Source organism: Trachypithecus francoisi, unplaced genomic scaffold (genome assembly GCF_009764315.1).
Source record: "Trachypithecus francoisi isolate TF-2019V2 unplaced genomic scaffold, Tfra_2.0 Lachesis_group13, whole genome shotgun sequence".
Classification (NCBI taxonomy): domain Eukaryota; kingdom Metazoa; phylum Chordata; class Mammalia; order Primates; family Cercopithecidae; genus Trachypithecus; species Trachypithecus francoisi.
This window is the reverse complement of record NW_022681458.1, coordinates 41,694,268-41,717,656: the sequence shown is the minus strand read 5'-3', so window position 1 is coordinate 41,717,656 and position 23,389 is coordinate 41,694,268.

Here is a 23,389-nt window from a genome sequence, read left to right as displayed (position 1 = left end):
TTTGGAAAATAAAATCTGCCATAATTGGTACATGAATGATTTATTCACTAGACATCTGTTGATCATCTGTGTGCCCACGTGCTCTGGTAGAGGTTCAGATACAAAGTTGAAGGGATACTGCCCTTAAGGACATACTGTATAGTAGGAAGTTAGCAGGTTATGTAAAAGAGACATTATATTGTATTTTTATGTGAATAAAGTCTACAACAGTAAACTGCTGGAGCATATCAGTGAAGATATAATTTGACATTTATTTTTAAAAAAATGATTATGTTGCCAGAGTTACACAAATCTGCTTTAAAATAACAAACCCCCAAAGTGACCTAAGAAATAAAATGTATTGTTTTACTAATGTAAAAGAGAATCATATCCTCTTTTTTTTTGCTTTTCTTGGAAGAAATGTGTTTTTTTAATTTTGCTTTATTTGTAATTACCCAAAATATTCTATATATTTAAATACTTAATTTAAATTTACTGAATTGGCTGTTAAGAAATCATTTTTAAAGAGCACTGTCATCAATACTAAACTTTATCTTTTCTGATGTTTCTTACTAAGACTGTGGGTACCTCGTAAACATTGTTATTTTCAAGATTGATTTAGTGTATGTAAACTAAATTCCACTATTCCTAAATTGGTAACAGTGCTATTTGAAAAACAGCTTTTTTCCTGTATCCTAGGTTATGTATTTAAAGTGTTCTTTGCATCACCAGAGTCCAGTTTATTTCTCCTCATATTAGGCATGTGTTATAGCTAGTATTTAAACAGAATAATATCCAAGTTTCTCTTAGGGGCTGGCAGATGTTGAATATAGATTAGTCCCTTAAAAATACTCACGCTACTTGAGAATGTACTTCAATTTTGTGGTATATTTATTGTGATTGAATGGGTAGGTTAAACTTTTTATTTGTTTGATTTTGATTTAATATTAACCATTAGCTTGTTGCCAAAAATTCTTCTAAATATATACTTGCAAATTACGTAGTTATCTAAGACATACTTGGACTGATGTAACATTTACATTATTTGCAATATCTTTCCTAGGTTTCAGAGGGAGTTCACACAAGGAGTAAAGCCTGACTGGACCATTGCACGGATTGAACACTCGAAATTATTAGAATAATTTTCTTGGAAAAATCAGCTTTTGGACTTTAGCAGTTGCTGTGAAAAACTAAGGAAGAAAAATTTTTGGATCATTTGATCTTCATTTAATCTAAGTCTGTGAATTACTTTTATATTATTTTGAAATACTCCTTGCAGTATATTGGCATGATACAGTAAAAACATTTTCCACAGATTGTTATCTACCTTCTTTAAAAGAAGTCAAAATTTAAAAAAATACAATAGCACGTCATTGGTGTCATATTCATAAATATTTCCAGTGCTCCATATAATTTTATAGACATAATAAAGAAGGCATTGAAAAAACTACTTACACATTTCTTTATTTTTTAAATTGTTTGAGAAATAGGGTCTTGCTGTGTCTCCCTGGATGAAGTCCAGTGGCATCATAATAGTTCACGGTAACCTCGAGCTCCTGGGCTTGAGCAATCCCCCTGCCTCAGCCTTCAGAGTAGCTGGGACTACAGGCATCCACCAGCATGGCTGGTGAATTTTTAAAAATTTTTATAGAGATTTTGCTGTGTTGCCCAGCTGGTCCTGAACTTCTGGCCTCAAGTGGTTCTGCCCTCGGCCTCCCAGTGAGCTAGGATTATAGGCATGAGCCACTGCACCCAGCCTACTTATACATTTCTAAATTAATAGTCCTTACATATATTATTTGTGGCCAATACAGTTATACCTTTTTTTTTTTTTTTGGACAGAGTCTCCCTCTGTTGCCCAGGCTGCAGTACATTGGTGTGATCTCAGTTCACTACAACCTCTACTTCCCAGGTTGAAGCGATTCTCCTGCCTCAGCCTCCTGAGTAGCTGGGACAACAGGTATGCACCACCATGCCCAGCTAATTTTTTTGTATTTTTAGTAGAGACGGTGTCATCATGTTAGCCGGGCTGGTCTAGAACTCCTGACCTCAGACAATCCGCCTGTCAAAATGCTGGGATTACAGGCATGAGCCACCATGCCTGGCCTTATACCTTTATTTTAAGTATGTGTAAGATTTATTTTTAACTCACTGCTGCTATTTGACTTCTTTGGTCACTAGCTAGGTAAGAAGGAATAGATGAAATTATAGCAGATTGGTCTCTACAGAACTGAAAATTAGTGAATTTAAAAGCATGCTAAAATACAAAGAGAAAAAAAAATAGGACAGTGTCTTAGTCACCTATGGGATAATATCAACTAATCTAATATACTTGTATTTTGTGTCCTAGAAGTTGGAGTAGTGGAAACAAAAATAGTATGTTAAGAAATAATGGCTGAAAAGTGTCCTAGTTGATGAAAACTATAAGCCCACAGATCACTAGAAATTCAACAAACAAGGTAACAGAAAAAATCTGATCAAGGTACATCATAATGAAATTGTTGAAAACCAGAGAAAGTTGTAAAAGCAGCTGGAGAAAAAAAAGTATATTCATGCAGGGAAGCCAAGATAAGAATAACTACCTATTTTTCTTAAACAGCAAGTTAGAGACCTTGGCATGCCATCTTAAAAGTGCTGAAAAAATAACATGTTTACCTAGAATCCGATATTCAGCAAAAATCTTCAAAAAGTGAGAAGACTCAGAGAAAAGATGAGAGAATTTATTGCCAGTGGACATGTTTTATAAGCAACGTTAAGGACCAGTGGACAGAATAGAGTTCAAAAATGGACCCATGCATATATGGACAATTGATTTTTGACAAAGGCACAATTAGCTGTGTGTCGTGGTGTGTGCCTGTAGTCACACGTACTTGGGAGACTGAGATGGGAGGATCACCTGAGCCTGGGGAGGTTGAGGCTGCAGTGAACTGTGATTGCACTCCAGACTGGGCAAAAGAGTGAGACCCTGTCTAAAAAGAAAACAAAACAAAAAGGCACTAAAGCAATTCAAAGAGGAAAAGCATCTTTTCAACAAATGGAATAAGTATATATTCATATGAGAAATGAACCTCAACTTTTACATCACATACATAATTTTAGTGCAAAATTTAGACTTTAAAATGGATAATAGACCTAAACAAAAGCTAAACCTAGAAATTCTAGAAAAAAAACATAGGAGACATTTGCTCTCTTGGGATTAGCAAAGATTTTCTTAGGATATAGAATGCATGAACCATGAAAGAAAAAAATTTATCACTTGGAATTTATTAAAATTAAAACTTTTTGAAAGACATCAGTAGGATAATTAAAAGGCAATTCACAGATTGGGAAAGATGATCTGAAAAGGTTTTAACAAAATTAGCTGAGACTACAATATCTTTGGAACAAGGAGAACACGCAATGGCTCTTTGACATGTTTCATGCTGTTGAGTTATGGCCCCTAGAGGAGAAGAGCTTTATCTTTTCACGCACCTATATAACTGAACTTTTATGATAACCTTGAAAGAGTCAATGGCTTCTTATGGCCTTTATTGCAAATATTCTGACCACATCTGTGGACCATAGAGAATTCTGCAGTTATTTCTTGAATTATACATAGTGAAAGTTTTCCAATGCATAGACCAGTTAGTTAAGTGTATATATGAGGGAAAATTTTAGGGAACTTTAAAAATAACCCTTCTGCTTTAATTTTATCTGGAAATTCCATGTAAGATAGGACTTATGTCACAAAGAAGAAAGGAATGTTCTCATAGTAGTCCCAAAGTAACATTTAAATATTGGGTCTGGTGAAAAGATTTAGGATTGATAGAAATTCTCACTTCTGAATTGCTTTAGTAAAACAAGGCAAGTAAAGTCCACTTTTCATCAGGGCTTCTAAAATTTATATATACCCTCAAGTTTGCTTGTTACTATTTTCTTTCACATTTCACAACCAAACATTTTCACTTCAAGACAAAACTCTCCCTTTCCCCTCTTCTGAACTTGTATTACAAGTCAATTCATCTTTCCTCTGGCTCTTCAACTTTAAAATGTTTTTCTGAGCAATCTGATACTCTACAGAAGTAGAATTAATGATACATACGTGGCATAAAAGTATCTAGTAACATAAAAGCTGCATTGTTGTCCATCTGTATTAATAGGCAATTCCCCTTGGGACTTTAGAGGAATGACAGAAAATTGCTGGGTGCTGAGTTTTCTCTTAGAGCAGTATAATTGGACAGATCTAGGATAACTGTCTTTTTGTTTTGTTCATATTTTGTTCAAAATATCGCTCATTGTTTCCTTCACTGGCTTTTCTGCTTACAACATCTACAGGTGTTCCTAGCCATAGGGTCTTTATTCTTAAAGAACAGAGGACTTTCGGTATTATTTTTAACTTGGAGCCAGTTACTTTATCTGAAGGGTGATAAGCTTGGTTTAATTTTCAGCTAGTTTCCTTTTTAAAGCTCATTGAAAATGTTCAGTTACGTGTTGGAACTCTTCTAAACTGGCAATTTTCCATTCCATTGTATAATTGCTGTTTAAGACCCCTGTTTTGAGTCTGAGCCCATTACAATGACAGATAAGGTTCCCTTCATTTCACATATTGGGGCTATTCTGACTGTCTACTTGAACTGAAACTTTCCTGAAATCCATCTTTAAAGTCCTGTATTAATTCATGTTCATTTTGCTTACAATGTTGAATCTGTTCATATCCATAAAGGAAAAACTGCATGTCCCTATATAGTGTACTATATATACCTCTATTTTCCCTCTCAAAGCCACTTTCTTCACTTATACACAGCTAAGTGATGAAAATCTCCTCCTGGTGTTTCCCATCCTGCTGCTTTTAACTGTTTTTCCCTTTTGAGAGACTAGCAATTAAGCAAGCTATATAAATTAAATAGTCCAAAATTATGTGTATCTAACAAAATGCCAAATTCTGCAGCGAATTTGTGTTAGCCTTACTGATGCTCTAGTCCAAGGTTTAAATTCAGCTTCTATTGATCCTGCTTTCTCTTCTAGCAAGTTTAAGGAGATACTATACAATGGCCTTTTCTGAGAAAAGTCCTGAGAAAAGGGTATCATATTTAGGAGGTCAGGAGTAGATGGAATTGAAAGAATATGACTGAGTAATGAGAATTTTATATCATCTATATACGGAGCATAGTTTCAGGAGGCTTGAATGATAGGAAATTAGAGAGTCTTTGAAAGAGACCATCTTCTCATCAATTGTTTGTTTTGAGGTCTCGACACACCAAAGAATTTGACTAATGAATTGTGAATATTACTAGTTTTCCTCATTTTTCTAGAGCTCTGCTTAAATGTATTAATTCTGACTGTCAGAATGTCCCCCAAGGTAGTCATTGCTACTTTGAGTTAAAAATATTTTTGCTCTACTAGGGTGAGCACGTGAGTTAGTATTTTAGTGAGAATTCATATAAAAAGTAGTTCTGCCAGTAAGAAGTTATGACTTTAATTTAGAAAAATTCATGACAAACAAGAAAGAAGCCATTCTAGTCAAAAATATATGCTAAAGAATAGCATCTCGGGTTACCTGACCAACTGGGGCTAAGAAGGGACTATACAATGAATGACATGACAATTTTTACCCGGGCATGTGGACTAAACAAAATGGCCTTTCATTAATTGATAAAAGAGGAAGTGTCCCTATGAAGGTGTTTAGGGGACAAAAGACAAAGTTTGATCATGAATTTTTCACTGTCTACTGGACCTCTAATTCATAGTCCTTGGACTCAACATGGATTGAATTGGAGACTGAATGGACTTATTCCTTTGTTTATTCCCTATGTAGAACCACCTTATATATCCAAGAAATAAAATGACTATGAAAGACAAAGCAACAGGAAAAAAAAAAAAGTCCTGAGCCAAGACTTTGTACTAATAGATGCACTAAAGCAAAACAAGCACACGCTTGAAGAATAATGAAATTAATGGCCAAAATATTGACAATGCCATCTACAAAGAACTATTTTGATAGGAATCCTCATTTAACAAAATAAATTCAACAATACATGCTCACTGAGAGTCAGAATACAGATCAATATTGACACAAAAATGCTTGGAACAAATCCAAAGGATAAATGAAATCTGGACCCAAAGGGACCTGGTGAGCATACCTTTATTTATTTTTAAGTTATAGTCATCAAAATAACCTTGGTGGAACCTCATAATTGTCAAAATATGAAACCACCACTCAAAATCAGTATAAAACCCCAAATTTGAATTGATTTCTTACCTAAGTAAGGGAGGAGTCTTGTCAAGCAGAGCAAACCACTGATCTTACAGGGATTTTTGAGGAAGAGTGTGTTGTGTTAGTGAAAGGTGGGAGTGGAATTATGTCAGCTTTATTTCTGATGTGTTAGTTTTCATGTCTACATGTTCCATTTGACTCTTTCTCATAGCTTCTCTATGTTCATGTTTTCCTTTAACTTCCTGGGCATAGTTACAACAACTTTTTGTTTGTTTGTCTTGAGACAGGGTTTCGTTCTGTTGCCTAGGCTGGATTGCAGTTGTGCGATCTTGGCTCACTGCAACCTCTGCTTTCCAGGCTCAAGTGATCCTCCTACCTCAGCCTCCCAAGTAGCTGGGACTGAGGTGCATACCACCATGTCCAGCTAATTGTTGTAGGTTTTGTAGAGATGGGGTCTTGTTATATTGCCCAGGCTGACCTCAAACTCCTAGCTAAAGTGATCTGCCTGCCTCTGCCTCCCGAAGTGCTGGGATTACAGGTGTGAGTCACTCTGCCTGGCCTAACAGTTGTTTTAAAGTTGTCTTTCATGAATCTTACTATTTCTCTCTCTTTAAAATCTCTTTCTAGTAACTGATTTTTCTTTTGGTTATGGGCTACGTTTTCCTGCTTTTGGCTGGTCTAGTAATTTAAAAAAATAAATAGGGACGAGGTCTCACTATTTTGCCCAGACTGGTCTTGAACTCTTGAACTTGAGCAGTCCTCCTGCCTCGGCCTCCCAAAGTGCTGGGATTACAGGTGTGAGCCACCTGGCCTGGTCTAGTAATTTTTGATTGGACACTGAATTTATGAATTTTCTGCCATTCAATATCTGGGTATCATTGGGTATTATTTCCCTTGAGAAGAATGTTGAACTGTGTTCTCTTAGATAGCCAGTTAGGTCATTTGTGGTTCAGGTTGATTTTTTGAGGCTATTGTTAAGCTTTGTCAGGGTTTATCTAGAGTGATTTTTACTCTACTGAGAGTGTAGCCCATTTGTATGGAGTAATTTATGGGATCTCTACTGGATGCCCTGAGTGATCAAACAGGACAGCACTCTCCATGCTGGCTTAGGGAACTCAAAATGTATTCCCAGCACTACAGGCTCTCTGGGAACTGTTCACTTCACAGCTTCTAGTCACTCTTTGCTTGACTTTATAGAGTCTCACCCTTTGTGTTCATAGCTTAATGTTCACTAAAAACTCAAGGAAATTACTATACAAACTTCTGAAGTTCTGTTCTGCATAGCTTGCTCCTGTCTGAACATTTGCCTTACACCTCTGGCCTCTTCAGACTCCATGGCCTTCCATGTCCGTTTCCTTAATTCATCAAGTTTACCATGTTCTGCTGGGGACTTTTTTCCCCAGCTGGGTGGTCTAGAAAGTGCCCCACGCAGAAATTTGGGTTATCATAGGATCTGCCTTGTTTGTTTCTCTTCTTCCATAGATAAAAATACTGTGCTTCCTACTGTCCAATGTTTGAGCACAGTAGTTTCATGTAATCTGTTGAGTTGTCTAGTGTTTAAGTCATCAGGATAAATGTTTATTATGGCCAAAGCAGAACTTGACTTATTTTCTTATTTTTAAACTTTTTTATTTTTAATTTTTGTGGGTACATTGTAGGTTTATATATTTATGGGGTACACGTACATGGGATGTTTTGAAACAAGTATGCAATGTGTAATAATCACATCATGGAGAATGGGGTACCCATCCCCTCAAGCACTTATTCTTTGTGTTACAAACAATCCAGTTATATGCTTTTTCTTATTTAAAATGTACAGTTATTATTGACTATAGTCACCCTGTTGTACTATCAAATAGTAAGTCTTATTAATTCTTTCCAACTATTTTTTTGTACTCATTAACCATCCCCACCCCCACTCCCCCACCCCACCTCCATCTCCCTTCCCAGCCTCTGGTAACCATTCTTCTATTCTCTCTGAGAACTTGACATGTTTTTAAATAAGCTTTCTAAATGTGTTCTGTGTTGGTTACAGAGGAAGAAAAGAGTTTATATCATGTTCACTGGAGTTGTCTGACTTTTGAAATATGAAGCTGTCACTGTTGGCTTTCACTGAAGTGGCTATATCATCAATACAGGCTCCCTGATCAGAAAACCTGTAGATTCTCTTAAAATCAAGAATAGTTAGATGTGTTCTACTTTGACCCAAATGAACTTGGCTTGCCAAGTATGGGACACACAGTGACACAGGAAGAAGTTAGCAAGGACTACTTCTGGGTGGATTCCCGTTCTTTTCCCAGGACTGAGCATTAACCACTAAGACAATAAATTCTCAAAAATATTTGCAAACTGACAGGTGGTGCTTATTTTTTGTTGGCTAGTCTATTTTCCATAAAGACTAATTTTCTCTCCTAGAAAAATAGCCATGAGCTACAAATTAATGCATTTAACTGCTGAATGTCAGCATTGACTAGATCAGGAAAATGTTTTTAAAAACTCCTGAATGTTTTTAAAAAATTATCTGAATTTAATTTTTTCCCTAGCTTTTCATTAGAAAAAATTTCAAACACACTGAAAAATTGAAAGAAGGGTATTGTATTAGAGCTCCCCAGAGAAACAAAACTTATATTTATCTATTTCATATCTATGGAGAGAGAGAGAAACATAGATATCTATGGAGACATATGTTATATAGACAGATTTAACATTCGTATAGTAGTTTAAATGTTAAATCTCATCAAAAACTTTCGCAGAAACATCTAGAATAGTGTTTGACCAAATGTTTTTATCGAAAGCATTTGAAAGTAAGTTTCAGACATCATGTATTAATATTTCAACCCTAAATATTTCAACATGTATTTCCAAAGGATAAGGACACTATCCTATATAGCCACATGTACGTTAGCAATAATTCCATAATATCAGCTAATATTTAAATTTAAAATTTCACCAATTGTCTTTAAAATGACTTTTTAATTCAAGATCCAGTCAAGGTTTACCCGTTGCATTTGGTTACATCTCTTTAGTCCTTTTTTCAAAATTTAGAATATCCCCCATCCTCATTTATGGCATTGCAATTTGGAGAAGTCTAGAATGGTGGACATACAGCATGTCCCATATCTTGCATGTGCTTGTTTTTCTATGGCATCATTTCTGTAAACTGGAAGTTAGGGCGAAAGGGTTGATTAGATTCAGGTGAAACATTTTTGGCAAGAATATATAAGTGATTTTGGACCTCATATTATATAACATCAGGCAGTACCTAATTTCTCGTTGTCCCATTGTTTAGAGTGGTGATTATGAGAACCCTTAGTTGTAAAAGTCATTTTTTTCTCTTTATAATTAATAAGTAATCTGTGAGATGATACTTTGATACCTGGTAAATACTCTGCTCACAAAATGCCCACGGACTAACCCCTGGAACACGTGAAAATGTGTTCCAGGGGTTGGCAAAATAGGACTTTGCAGGTATGATTAAATTCAGGATTTTGTGATGAGGAGGTTTTGCTGGATTATGTGGGGGGACCCAATGTTATCACAAATGTCCTTATAAGAGGGAGGCACGCGGGTTGGAGTCAGAGAGAAGAACACGTAGTGATGGAAGCAGAGGTTGGAACTATGAGGGGCCATGACAGCCACAGAATGTGGACAGCATTTAGAGGCTAGAAATGGTAGAAAACGGATTCTCCCCAGAGCCTCTAGAAGGAACGCAGCCACGCTGGCCCATTTTAGACATTTGATCTCCAGAATTGCAAAATAATAAATCTATGTTGTTTTAAGCTACTACATTGTGGTAGTTTGTTACATAAGCAACAAGAAATTAATACAGAAGATGATCCTTATATGAATCGGTGTTACCTTATAGTTTGCCAAAGGATTATTCTTTAATTCTATAATACCTGCTATTGGCATTCTTCGATAAAACAGAATCCTAGCCCTTCATTTTTCTTAAATATCACCAGAAACTCATGAATTCTTTCATTTTTTAGATGAGGTCTCATTCTGTCACCCAGGCTGGAGTGCAGTGGCAGGATCATACGCACTGCAGCTTTGAACCCCTGTATTCAAATGATCTTCCCACCTCAGCCTTCCAAAGTGCTGGGATTACAGACATGAGCCACCACACCCAGCCTAAACTCATGGATTTTTGTTCATCCAATGTAATATCAATTACAGTTATTATTCTTGTTGATGCCTAAATATGCCCTAGTTTTGCCAGCAGGAGTCCTTGTAATCTATCTGCGTGACAGACTAAAGATGAGCATGACTGTTGTTAGTCTTTGAGTGCTCCTGTGTTTTCCAATGTAACAATACATTTCAGGATCTTCTTATCCATTTCCTGCCTCAGACCTGGAATCAGCCATTTCTCCAAGGAGTCTTTTTTTTTTTCCCCAGGGCAATGAATTTGAAAACCAAGATTTGAGCATTTTGAGGTGTTTTCTCATTTTATGTCTGTAAGAGAATGTTTATACATGTTTATATCTGTTTGAGATTTTGGATCATTTATCTAAAATAACTTTGGGAAAGCTAAATGTGGATTGTATGCCTTTATTTCTGTCAACCTTATTTAAAATAATTCTTTCCCCATCACTCTGTATATGCCCTAACCCTGATTTATTTTGGCTTATAGCACGTATCACAATCAGACATTGTAGGATGTGTTTGTTTATTTCTCCCATTGTCTTTGGAACTAAGGCAAGAACTTTACCTATCTTGTTCACTACTGAATCCCCAGGCCCTGAAACAATATCTCATACAAAGTGGAGCTCAGTAAATATTAAGTTGACTGGATAAATAAGAGTGAACCTCACTTCTGTTGAACTTCCTAGGTCACATGGCAGGAACTTTTTCCCTCTTGCTTTTGATTTGATACCCTAGCAAGCTGGATGTGATTTTTAAAATCATGTACAGTACCCGTCTCAAGAAGTAGATGGTATTACTGGATATTTGAACTCACTTTCACGGTCCTGTAACAAATGTCATTCTTTCCAAGTTCCACACGGTGGAGCTAACCGTATGTAGAATCTAAATGCCAGAATTGGCTGTAAGTTTGATAGGGTATGAAGCCACTACGGAAGGGGAAGATTGCTTTGCTTATTGACGGATTTTTCTAGATAGATGTGTTTTAGGAAATTGCTCCACAAAAAATATTTTATGACTATAATTTGTTGATGTAAAAGTGATTAAGTGCATGGGTCAAATTGGAGGAAAATTTTACCCGTATCCCTGCTAGAACCACAGATTACATCATTTGGTACCTCTGTAATTATGCCCATCCTGGGAAGATTTTTTTCCTGAATGGTGTAGTGTATCAGCCAGGATAATGTAGATTATTCTGCATTAACAAACAGCTTCTCAATCTCAGTGGATTGAAACAAAACAAAACAAAAAAGGTTTATTTCTTGTTCATACTGTATGTTCAGTAAGAGACACCTGGGGACTCTGTTCAGTGCCAGCTCATCTTCCTCCCTGGACACGGGCTGATGGGAAGCCCCTACCGGCTATGATAGCAAATAGAAAAGACAATTCTGAAGGATGAACCCGGAAGTGATACAATTATTTTGCCAGAACGTGGTCTCACTCAACCATAGGGACCCAGGAAGTACAATTCTGCCATGTTGCTGGAAGGCAGAGGGTGAGAAGTATTTGGTGAGATGCAATAATAATTACCACATGCAGAAAAAGCACACAGTATTACATCACAGAGACCAAGAGAGAGACTTTCCATGTATTTTAGTTACATATTATTAACTGAGCATTATTGACTACTCTGCTATGGGGGTCTGAAGATGAGAATCACTCATTTAGTATAACAATGATTGCAGATGTCTAAACCAGTTTAAGTGAGAAAGGCTACAGAGCCCTTGAATTCCGTTATCTCCATTTGATGAGATCTGCCAAGGTGCACTAACACACTCCTTAGATTAATGGGGTCACCTAGGAGGAAGCAGTGGCTTACGCCTGTAATCCCAGCTACTCCGAAGGCTGAGGCAGGAGGATTGCTTGAGTGTGGGAGTTTGAGGTTAGCAGTAGTCTGGGCAACATAGTGAGACCTTGCTTCTAAAACAACAACAAAATTGGTCACCTAAGACTTTATATAATGTCAATATTATTATAAATTGTTCATCATCTTAAAATAAATTTTAAGAAACTTCCATAAAATAAGACCTTATAAGAGTACTTGATATTGACCATTTTAATTTCACAATGTGGGCAGATTATGCAAATGATTGGCATATTGTTTAGGATTACTTCTATTAAATAATTGCAAGAAACAAAAACTTTTAAATATGATGGCTTAAATAATATAGAAGTAGTTGATTCCTCTTACACTAACAGAGATTCAGAGATATGATACTTTGGGGCTTGTATGCCAACTCCACAAAGTCCTCAGGGATCTAGGCTCCTTCTAGTCACAACTGTCTTCTTTAGGGCATGATATGTGTCCTTATATTTAAAAATGGCTGGTAGAGCTGCAGCTCTCATATCCATATTCCATAGAGCAGAATGGAGGAAAGAAAAGAACAGGCAAAGGGTATATACATCAGCTGGCTTTTAAGATGCTTTCCCAGAAGGCACAAAAAAAATTTCCACTTAATTTCATCAGCCAGGAATTAGTCATATGTCACATGTAATTGGGAAGGTGAGGCTGAGGAATAGTCTTTTAGCTGGGTACATTTTGTTGCCTCAAATAAAAGTAGAGGTCCTAAAACTGAGGAAGAGAATGAATATTGGCTGTAGGCCTCTAGCAATTTGCCCTAATTGGGTTACTTGAGTCATGAAGCCACACAGACCCTGCCAAATGCCAAATAGTTGACAGACTTGCTTTCCCTAGCTTCACTGAGAGACCATGGTGGCTTCTAACTGCAGTCTGGAAATAGTCCTAAATATTGTCTAGCTATTTTTTTTTCTTTCAGATAGGGTCTCACTGTGTCACCCAGGCTGTAGTACAGTGGTGCAATCACAGCTCACTTCAACCTCGATCTCCCAGGCTCAGGTGATCCTCCCACCTCAGTCTCCTGAGTAGCTGGGACTACAGGCACACACCACCACACTTGGCTAATTTTTTGCATTTTTGTTTGTTTGTTTGTTTGTTTGTTTGTTTTGTAGAGATGGGATTTCACCATTTTGCCCAGGCTAATCTGTAACTCCTGAACTGAAGCAGTCTGTCCACCTTGGCCTCCCAAAATGCTGGGATTCCAGGTGTGAGCCAACATGCCTGGCCTTGCCAAGCTAATTCTTAAATACAGTTTTTAATTTATTTTTAATTTTTGTGGGTACATAGCAGGTGTATATATGGATTACATGAGACATTTTGACACAGGCATGCAATGCATAATAATTACATCAGGGTAAATGAGGTATCAATCATCTCAAGCATTTATCCTTTGTGTTACAAATAATCCAATTATACTCTTATAGTTATTTCAAAATGTACAATTAAATTGTTTTTGACTATAGTCATTTTGTTATACTAGCAAATGCTAGTTCTTATTCATTCTTTCTATTTTTTTTGTACCCACTAATCATCCTCACCTTCCTATCACATCCCTAGTTTCCTATCACCCCCCTTCATAGACTCTAGTAACCATCCTTCTACTCTTTTTCTCTATGAGTTCAATTATTTTAATTTTTTGCTCCCACAAATAAGTGAGAACATGCAAAAACTTACCTCTCTGTGCCTGGCTTATTTCACTTAACATAATGATCTCTAGTTCCACCCATATTGTTGCAAATGACAGGATCTCTTTCTTTTTTATGGCTGAATAGTACTCCATTGTGTATATGTACCATATTTTCTTTATCTATTCATCTGCTGGTGGATACAGGTTGCTTCCAAATCTTGGCTATTGTGAATAGTGCTGCAATAAATATGGGAGTGCAGATATCTCTTTGATATACTGATTTCCTTTCTTTTGGGTATATACCTATGGGTGGGATTGCTGGATCCTATGGTAGGATTTTTAGTTTTTTGAAAAACTTACAAACTCTTCTCCATAGTGGTTGTACTAATATACAGTCCCACCAACAGTGTATAAGAGTTCTCTTTTCTCCACATCCTTGCTAGCATTTGTTATTGCCTGACTTTTGGATAAATGCCATTTTAACTGGGGTGAGATGGTATCTAATTGTAGTTTTGATGTGCATTTCTCTGATGATTAATGATGTTGAGTACCTTTTCATATGCATGTTGGCCATTTGTGTGTCTTCTTTTGAGAAATGTCTATTCAGGTCTTTTGTCCATTTTTAATCAGATTATTAGTTGTTTTTTTTTTTTTTTTTTTTTCCTATAGAGTTATTTGGGCTCCTTATATAATATATTCTGATTATTAATTCCTTGTTAGATAGGATGTTTGCAAACATTTTCTCCCATTCTGTGGGTTGTTCTTTACTTTGTTGATTGTATCCTTTGCTATGCAGAAGTTTTTTAACTAGGTGTGATCCCATTTGTCCATGTTTGCTTTGGTTGCCTATGGCTGTGGGGTATTACATAAGAAATCTTTGCCCAGACCAATATCCTGGAGAGCTTCCCCAATGGGTTATTGTGGTAGTTTCATATTTTGAGGTCTTGGGTTTAAGTCTTTAGTCGATTTTGATTTGATTTTTGTATGTGGCGAGAGATAGGGGTCTGGTTCCACTCTTTTGCATATAGGTATCTGCTTTCCCAGCACCATTTATTGAAGAAATTGTCATTTCTTCAATGTATGTTTGTGGCACCTTTGTCAAAAAAGGAGTTCACTGTAGATGTGTGGACGTACCTCTGGGTTCTCTGTTCTGTTTCACTGATCTATGTGTCTGTTCCCAGCTCATTTAAAAGCCGTAAATGAAGTAGAGCATGCAGAGAAAATTTTTTGATTTTAAAGCCATTGAAGGGTTGCTCCAAATGGTTGGTCCAGATCTCTGACCCTCACATCGTGTTGTTTACACCACATACAGGTTCCTGCCTAGAGGACCCTGGATATAGTTTATCCCATCTTCAAAAGTAACCTCCTCCCCACTTCCTTCCATATTATAAACCAATCAGTTTATTGGACATTCTATCAAAATTTACTTGCTTAATAAATTGCAACTCTGGCTCACTTTTATGTGAGATGTAGGCATGGTTATCCTGTGACTACTATTCTGCTCTCTCACTAGTACTATCTTAGATGAGATGTAGGCAAAGAATCCTGTAATACTTTTTACCTTCATGTAAAGAAATTCACCAAGACCAGAGCAAGAATTAGATGGTCATTTCCTTTTATGATTCATCCCCTAGTCTCTGACTTTTTAAGTACAGAGTAGCTATAGACAAAGTGTATGGGTTTAAGAGAGCACCCTGCCTGCCCTTCCCACCACCCTCATCCTGGCATTATTGGTTTTCAAAATGTGCATTGCAATCTTACATCTGACTCAGGGCAGCTGAAATGCTTCAACAGTGCAAAATGAAACTGCTCTCCTTTCTTAAGATACCACATCTGAATAATCCCCTATACTCCAGAGAAAAGGAAGACACAATGTGGTTTTATCTCAAACCAGAAGTAAGCAAATCAATAATTGACCATATTAACTAACTCAGTGCTGGGAAAGAGACTTCTTGTTATTACTTCTTAAAGCAAAACAAAAACAAAAAGTAAACAACTTTAAAACAAATGTAAAATTATACCACATTAAGAAAAATCACATATTTTAGTTATAGTCAATTACTTTGAGACATTTTTCCCCCCAAGGGAGTATACCAAGAAGTAGCCTCGTCCAAAGGAAGCCATTCTTTGAGGCCTGAGAGGAATTTTATTTGACTCTTTCCCTCCGTCCCACTACTCTAATTTCCCATTCTTTCTGTTCCTCAGTCATATCAAAGTTGCCCTTCCCTTGACACTTTTGCAGGAACTACTCCCTCTGCCAGCTGTGCTCTTTGCTCAGATCTTTAATGGCTGATCACTTTCTGTCAGGTTATAGTTTAAATGCCACCTCCTCTAAGAAAACTTTCCTGACCATCCATCCAAAGCAACCACATCCATTACTCTCTCTCCTGCCACCCTGTTTTATTTGTACTACAGCATTTATTATCATCTAATAGTTCATTTTTTATTTTTTATTGTCTGCACCTTCTCCCCAATTAAGGTTTCAATTTAGCACCTCCTTATGTCTGGCAAAATAGTCTGTGCTTCACTGGCATTCAGTTTGGGGCAGGCTTTCTCTGTCTTGGATTACTGACATTTGGGACCACACAAACCTTCATTGTAGGGGGCTATTGTGTGCATTCTAGGATGTTTAACAATATATCCGGCCTCTATTCATTAGATGCCTTTTTAGTGGTGACAACCAAAATGTCTCCAGATACTGTCAAATTTCCCTGGGAGACAAAATTGCATGTGGTTGAGAAGTACTGGTCTAGGCTGTTAGCTGCTGTGTAGCTGCTTTGGTTGTCAGGAGACAACATTGTCTTAGAGTAGTAATAGCTATCATTTGTTGAATGCCTACAGTTATTGAGCACTGTTCTACAGGCTTAACATTTAGTCTTTACTATTTAATAAAGTAATAGTAACTTTAGTAAAGTAATAGTAAACATTTAGTCTTTATTATTATTATTTTACAGATAGGGAAACTGAGGCACATGATTACTTGCTTAAGTTCACACCGTTAGTAAGTAGGGAAGTCCGGAATTCAAACCAGGCTCCAGAACTCTATGATAACAGGAGTGGGCAGTGCTGTGGGATTCTCACTGCCATGCCCCCGGTGGCAGAGACTGGACAGCAAATGGGCTCCCTACCCACTCAAATCCACACAATTGTTTATTCAGAGTGACCATGGACAAGTGACGACTTTCCTCTCTGAGCCTCAGTTACCTCTGTAAATAGTAGCAACAATAATAATAAATTCCATATAAAGTTACTTTAGGAACTCAGTGCAATAGCCTAAGCGAAAATAGCCAGTTTCTGGCACATAGTAAGTTCTGAATTCATTTCCCCTCGCCTCCCTTTCCACGTGGCTCCAAGCTCCAAGCACTGAAAGCAGATCCTGAAGACCTTGGTCAGACAAGCGAATTGGGAAATCTAACCTTTCAGCAATCTGCAGAGCTGCCTTGCTGTTGACCAGAAGCAGGGAAAGCAGCCCCCTTAGCAATAGCCTGCTGGGTTAGCAATCTTATTCTCCTGTGCTAATAACGAACAGCACAAGTCATCAGCACTTTCCCGTTAAGCCAAAAGGGGCTTTTAAATCAATGCTGATTAGATGCCCCTGGGTCTCACTGACAAGTAATCTTCCTTTCTCCATTTCTTGATGTGAGTCAGTGAATTAATGAATTAATTGCCTGACCTATTGTTTTCTAACACGGCAAATTAAATGAATTTTCTGGTGAATAGCCCAAGCCTTTTGGCCTGCAGGGAGTGTCCTTTGCAAACATAACTGAGTTGGTGCTCAGGCTAGCTGGTAGAGCCCCACCAAAAATTGGTTGCCTTTGAAAAGTTTGCTTACAGCAGGAGTTCTAAATTTGGTGCACACAAATCTCGGTGGATAAAATTCTGTGAACTTGGATGGGAAAAATGCTATATGTTTATTTTCACTAAGCTTCAACTGAAATTTAGCATTTTCTTCAATTATGAATATAGGCAACAAATTATAGATATTTACAGATTCCACTATGGTTGTTGTAGATATCTTGAAGTACCATTTACATCTCATGACTTCAAAATTACAGTAGCTATAGGACTACTGCTGGATCTTGTCATTTAATGTATTAATAAAAAGGCACATACAGAATTTTATCACAAATTTGTTGTTTTGTTGTTGCTATTTTAATACCTGTCTTTTGATATCATTGGTTTGCCTTGTAATCTTATGTATTTAGTTTTATTAAGTTTAAGACGTTATTTTGAGAAGGAACCCATGGATTCCCCAAACTGGCAAAAGGGCTCATGGTACAAAAAAAAAAAAAAAAAAGAAAAAGAAATTAACACCTGGCTGAGAGGCCAATAGGATAGTTTCTGGAGAAAAGAAGTCAGTCTTAAAGGGAATCTTTGTGCTCAATAATTTTAGTCATGACTCAATTCTTGCCCTTCCATCTTTTCCAGTGACATAAACATGTCACACACTTATATCAAAACTATCAACCCCTCATAGACTTTGGCTTAGGCAAAGACTTCATGACCAAGAGCCCAAAAGCAAATGTAACAAAAACAAAGATAAATGGAACTTAATTAAGCAAAAAACCTTCTGCATAGCAAAAGAAATAATCAGCAGAGTTCACAGACAACCCACAGAGTGGGAGAAAATATTCACAGTCTATATATCCAAGAAAGTACTAGTATTCAGAATCTACATATAATTCAAACAAATCAGCAAGAAAAAAACCCAAACAAGCCCATCAAAAAGTGGGATAAGGACATAAATAGATAATTCTCAAAAGAAGATATACAAATGGCCGGCAAGCTTATGGAAAAATGCTCAACATCACTAATTATCAGGGAAATGTAAGTCGAAACTACAATGCGATACCACTTTACTTCTGCAAGAACAGTCATAATAAAAAAATAATAGATGTTGGCATGGATGTCGTGAAAAGGGAACAGTTTTACACTGTTGGTGGGATTGTAAACTAGTACAACCACCATGGAAAACAGTGTGGAGATTCTGTAAAGAACTAAAAGTTGATCTACCATTTAATCCAGCAATCCCACTACTAGGTATCTACCCAGAGGAAAATAAGTCATCATATAAAAAGATACTTGCACACACGTTTGCAGCAGTACAGTTTGCAATCGCAAAATATGGAACCAGCCCAAATGCCCATGAATCAATGAGTAAATATATATATGATGGAATACTGCTCAGCCATAAAAAGGAATGAAATAATGGCATTTTCAGCAACCTGGATGGAATTGGAGACTATTATTCTAAGTAAAGTAACTCAGGAATGGAAAACCAAAGATCGTATGTTCTCACTCATATGTGGAAGCTAAGCTATGAGGACTCAAAGACATAAGAATGATACCTTAGACTTTGGGGACTCTGGGGAAAGGATGAGGGATAAAACCCTGCACATTGGATACAGTCTACACTGCTGGAGTGATGGGTGCACCAAAATATCAGAAATCACCACTAAAGAACTTATTCATGAAACCAAATGCTACCTGTTCCCGCCAAACCTACTGAAATAAAAAAATAAACAGTTTTGAAAAGCTATTAGTCAGGATGCTTGGCAGTATGCAATTTACAACATCAGGATAGAATTTTGGTGTATTCAGAATTATGTTGACTGACTAAATTTTAGCACATCCAGGACGCCTGTCATCCTGCCTTGGGAAGGAGAGTTCCAGTATTTCCAGCTGCTTTTACATTTTTGTTATGCTTGATTGACTTCCAGGGCTTGGGAATCTTCTGAAAGCATAGGAGTTTCTGTCCAGGCTCAGCACTGAGATTCATTGCTTTTCAGCAAGAAGTCCTAGCATTCTGAGAGTGTTCCTTCTAGAATCTACTCTTCTCCCACTCCCTTAAGAAAAACTCTGAAATACCTATAGACAGAGAGGAAGAAGTGGAAATTTACACATAGTTTCTTTCTGCATATTCCTATTTCTTTTCTCTTAGGGAAGTGGGACCACACTATGGGGACAGGACCAGACTGTGCCAGGGTGAGGTGTCCAGGTTTCCTGATCAGCCCTGCTTGCTTATCCAGGCCATGGCATCTGAGGGTACAGGAGCCGGACAAACCCAGGCAAGGACTGTCCCCTTAGCCCTTTCTTCCCCCCTTTCTCAGGCTCCTCCTTTCTCTCCGTTGGGTCTTTATGCTGCTCCCTCCTCATCTACTCCTCAGGCCTGCCTTTCCACTCCCAAATCCAACTTTTTCCTTCCATTCCCTGGAAAAACAATCATGATCCCTGCAGCAGCAATAATAACAAAACAATAGCCACTCCCTTTACTTATTAAAAACCCCTAATGTGCAGGTAATATGTGTGGCGCTTCCACTGTACCTTCTCATTTAACCCCCTTAATCAGCTCTTGTGGGTTGATGGTGTCTGCCAAGATTCATGTTCACCTGGAACCTCAGGATTTGACCTTATTTGGGCCTTTGCAGAAATAATTATTTAAGGATCAAGAAGAAATCATCATGGAGTAGGGTGGGTCCTAAATCCAATGATTTGTGATGTTTTAAGAAGAGGAGAGAGCACAGAGACACAGAGAGAAGACCATGTGAAGACAGAGGCAGAGATTGGAGTTAAGCACCCATAAGCCAAGGAGTGCCTGGAGCCTCCTTGTAACAGACAAAGAAGGATTCTTCCTTAGATCCTTTAGCGGGAACATGGCCATGCTGATAATTTGATTTCAGACTTCCAGCCTCCAGAACTATGAGAGGAAAAGTTCCTGTTGCTTCAAGGAACTTTTGTTGTTTTATGTTTGTGGTACTTTGTTAAGACATCCATAGGAAACCAATAGCCATGTGTCCTGGATGCACTAACATTTAGTCAGTCAACATAATTCTGAACACACTAAAATTTTATCCAGATGTTGTAAATTGCACACTGCCAAGCGTCATGGCTAATAGTTTCATCAGTCAATAAGATGGGCATTATTACTCCCATTTGTTCAGTGAAGAAACTCAGACAAAATGTCTAATACCTGCAAAGATTTGCATATCCAGTGAGGGCTGTGGGATTGGAACCCTGATCTAAGTAACCCCATCGCCTTCCAATCTCCCTTTAACAGTGTTGGATTCAATTAACTGTTGATTTTGTTGATTAAAATAATTCATATTCAAGTTTGAAGGGGTATTGAATAATACCTTTGGTAGCCGTGTTGTAGAGGAGTGTAGAATTCTCTAAGGCCTTCTGGCTTATCTGAAGAAGGGAAGGGTTGAAACAGGAGCAGCTCTCCCCCCTGTTTTTTTTTGCTTAACAACTCTTAGAGTAAATTAGCAGGAATCTGCTCATACCAGTCCCATTCCCTGGGAAGATTTGCTCTCCTCCCTTCACTTTCATTCCTCTCCAGGCTACTTTGGGGGGTTCTACAGATGTTCAAAATGATGAATTAAGATCATTCTCTGAGGCAGGCTTCTTGTCATTACCATAAGCCATCAATTTCCCAGCAGATTATATTAGGAACATTTTTATAAGCCCAAAATGGCACTATAAAAGTGCTGGTAAAGTTATATGTTGGTGGAGAACAGAGAGGACTTGCTTTTGCCCAGGAGCACTCTTTTTCCCCCCCGCATAGGAACATTTCGAAGAAAACAGGTGTCCATCCTTATAAAATCACTCCGTTCCTATGGCTCTTGCAGGTACTGCCTTATTCCACATGCCCATTCCCTCACATGGTATGTAGGTCCTGGGGGATGTTAAACACCCATGGAACTCAAATGGCATCAGTATGGTGCGTGGATGGCCTGTGACTTGCTATGATGAGTCTGTTAGGGATGCAATGATGTCAGGTCACTTGACTGAGGGGCTGGCAGTTTAACAATGTCCCTATCCTTGACTTGTCAAGAGTTATAAGGTTACACAGTGATAGGAAAGTTTTTATTTAAAAAACAGAATGTCTAACACAAGATCAATTTTAATCTGGCAGTCCTGATACTGTCACTTTAGGTAAAACTCATCACAAGTTCAAATCCCAGCTCAGTTCTCACCAGGTGGGTGTCCTCAGGCAAGGTCTAGAGCTTCCCTGGGCTCTGGGCCTTTCCACTGTGACAATACTAACCCATTTCACAGACTTGTGTTAGACTGAAACTATTAAAGTCAAACAGAAAATAAAAATGGTAAAAAGCAAAGCAATAAAAAGGGTGTGTTATCCCTCACCCCCACACCTTCGTTTAATATTGAGGGAGTCTGAATATACTCAGATGTGGATATGACCAGAGAGCTACTTGCCAACAGCAAGAAACAGATTTTCCTAAATGATTTTTTAAAGCTGTTAATTCCCTTTCTTTTATTTCCCATCTAATTTCTGGCAGGAGAATAGACAGTGGGGAATAAAAACCTCTGTTGAGTTGGCAATTTTAGTACTCATATACAAGACTGTTTTATTATCAATCCTGTGAGGTCAGGGGGTCTATAAAGACATAAAGGGAGTCTTTCTTTCTAGTTGTGTTTGAGCCAGGACACTTGGACTCTTTCCTAGTGTCTTACAGAAGCAGCTTTTTACTTCTGCTGGTCCGGTCTCCTCACTTGACAGCCAGAGAAGTGGAGGCCAGAGGGTTTCATAGCTCTTCGGGGTTTGTTTTCCTCATCTGTAAAATGGGGATGATGGTTCTTACCTTAGAGGGTTGTTCTATATTTTAAGGGAGTAGAGCCATACCTGGCATGTGATAAGCCCAATGTAAGTGAGAGGCGGCAAAGCTTGGTAACAAAGAGACAATCTCTATATCAGATGGCCGGGCCCACTTCCTGGATTGCCCCTTACTATTAGTGACCTTGGATGAGTTACTTAACAGTCCTGCTCCTGGTAGAGTTGTCACAAGGATTAAGTTAGTTGACATATATAAAATACTTAGTGCCTGGCACATCGTTAAGTGGAATTAATTCTTACTATGGTTATTTTGAAAGACATGTGATTTCTATAGAATTGTCCAGTTAATTAGTGGAGAGGGCCATAAATAGAATTTTAAAATGTGGGGTCTTGTGTGTATTCTCTACCAAACCAATGTACCTAGTTATACATAAGGGCCGGGTTCATTTCTAACTTCTTTAGGGCTACTTCTGACTCCTATGACTATGATAGAGCTGAATTGTTAATGTCATCCACCTAGATCGGTAGAGTTTGCAGCACAGTTAATTGGGAGGTTCATCAATAAGCCACACACCTGCCCATGGGACTTAGAAGGAAGCTCAGCCATTTGTCTCCATTAGAGGGCGCCAAAGGGAGACAGCGTGGTGGAAGGAAGAGAAAGAACTAGTTGCTTCCTGTTCCTGCCTGTTAGGGTTTCCCAGCCATAGCCCTTCAGCCCAACAAAGGCAGTTGATTCCAGTGTGCAGTTTTCCCAGCTTCTGTGGACACCCCCTTATCAGAGATCTGAATCTGCCCTCTGAGATCCTAACAAGCCCAACCTTCTCCCTTTGTTCCCCAGCCTGAAGTGGTGACTACTTTCTGCAGTTATTATTTCTGTTATATTTCAGTGGCCCCTTTTTTGCCTTGTCAATTATTTAATTCCTAGCTAAAAATTCTTCATATTAAATTCCAATTCTCACTGGTAAAATAATCTAAGTGGTATATTTCTTCATACTGGTATACACATGAATATACATT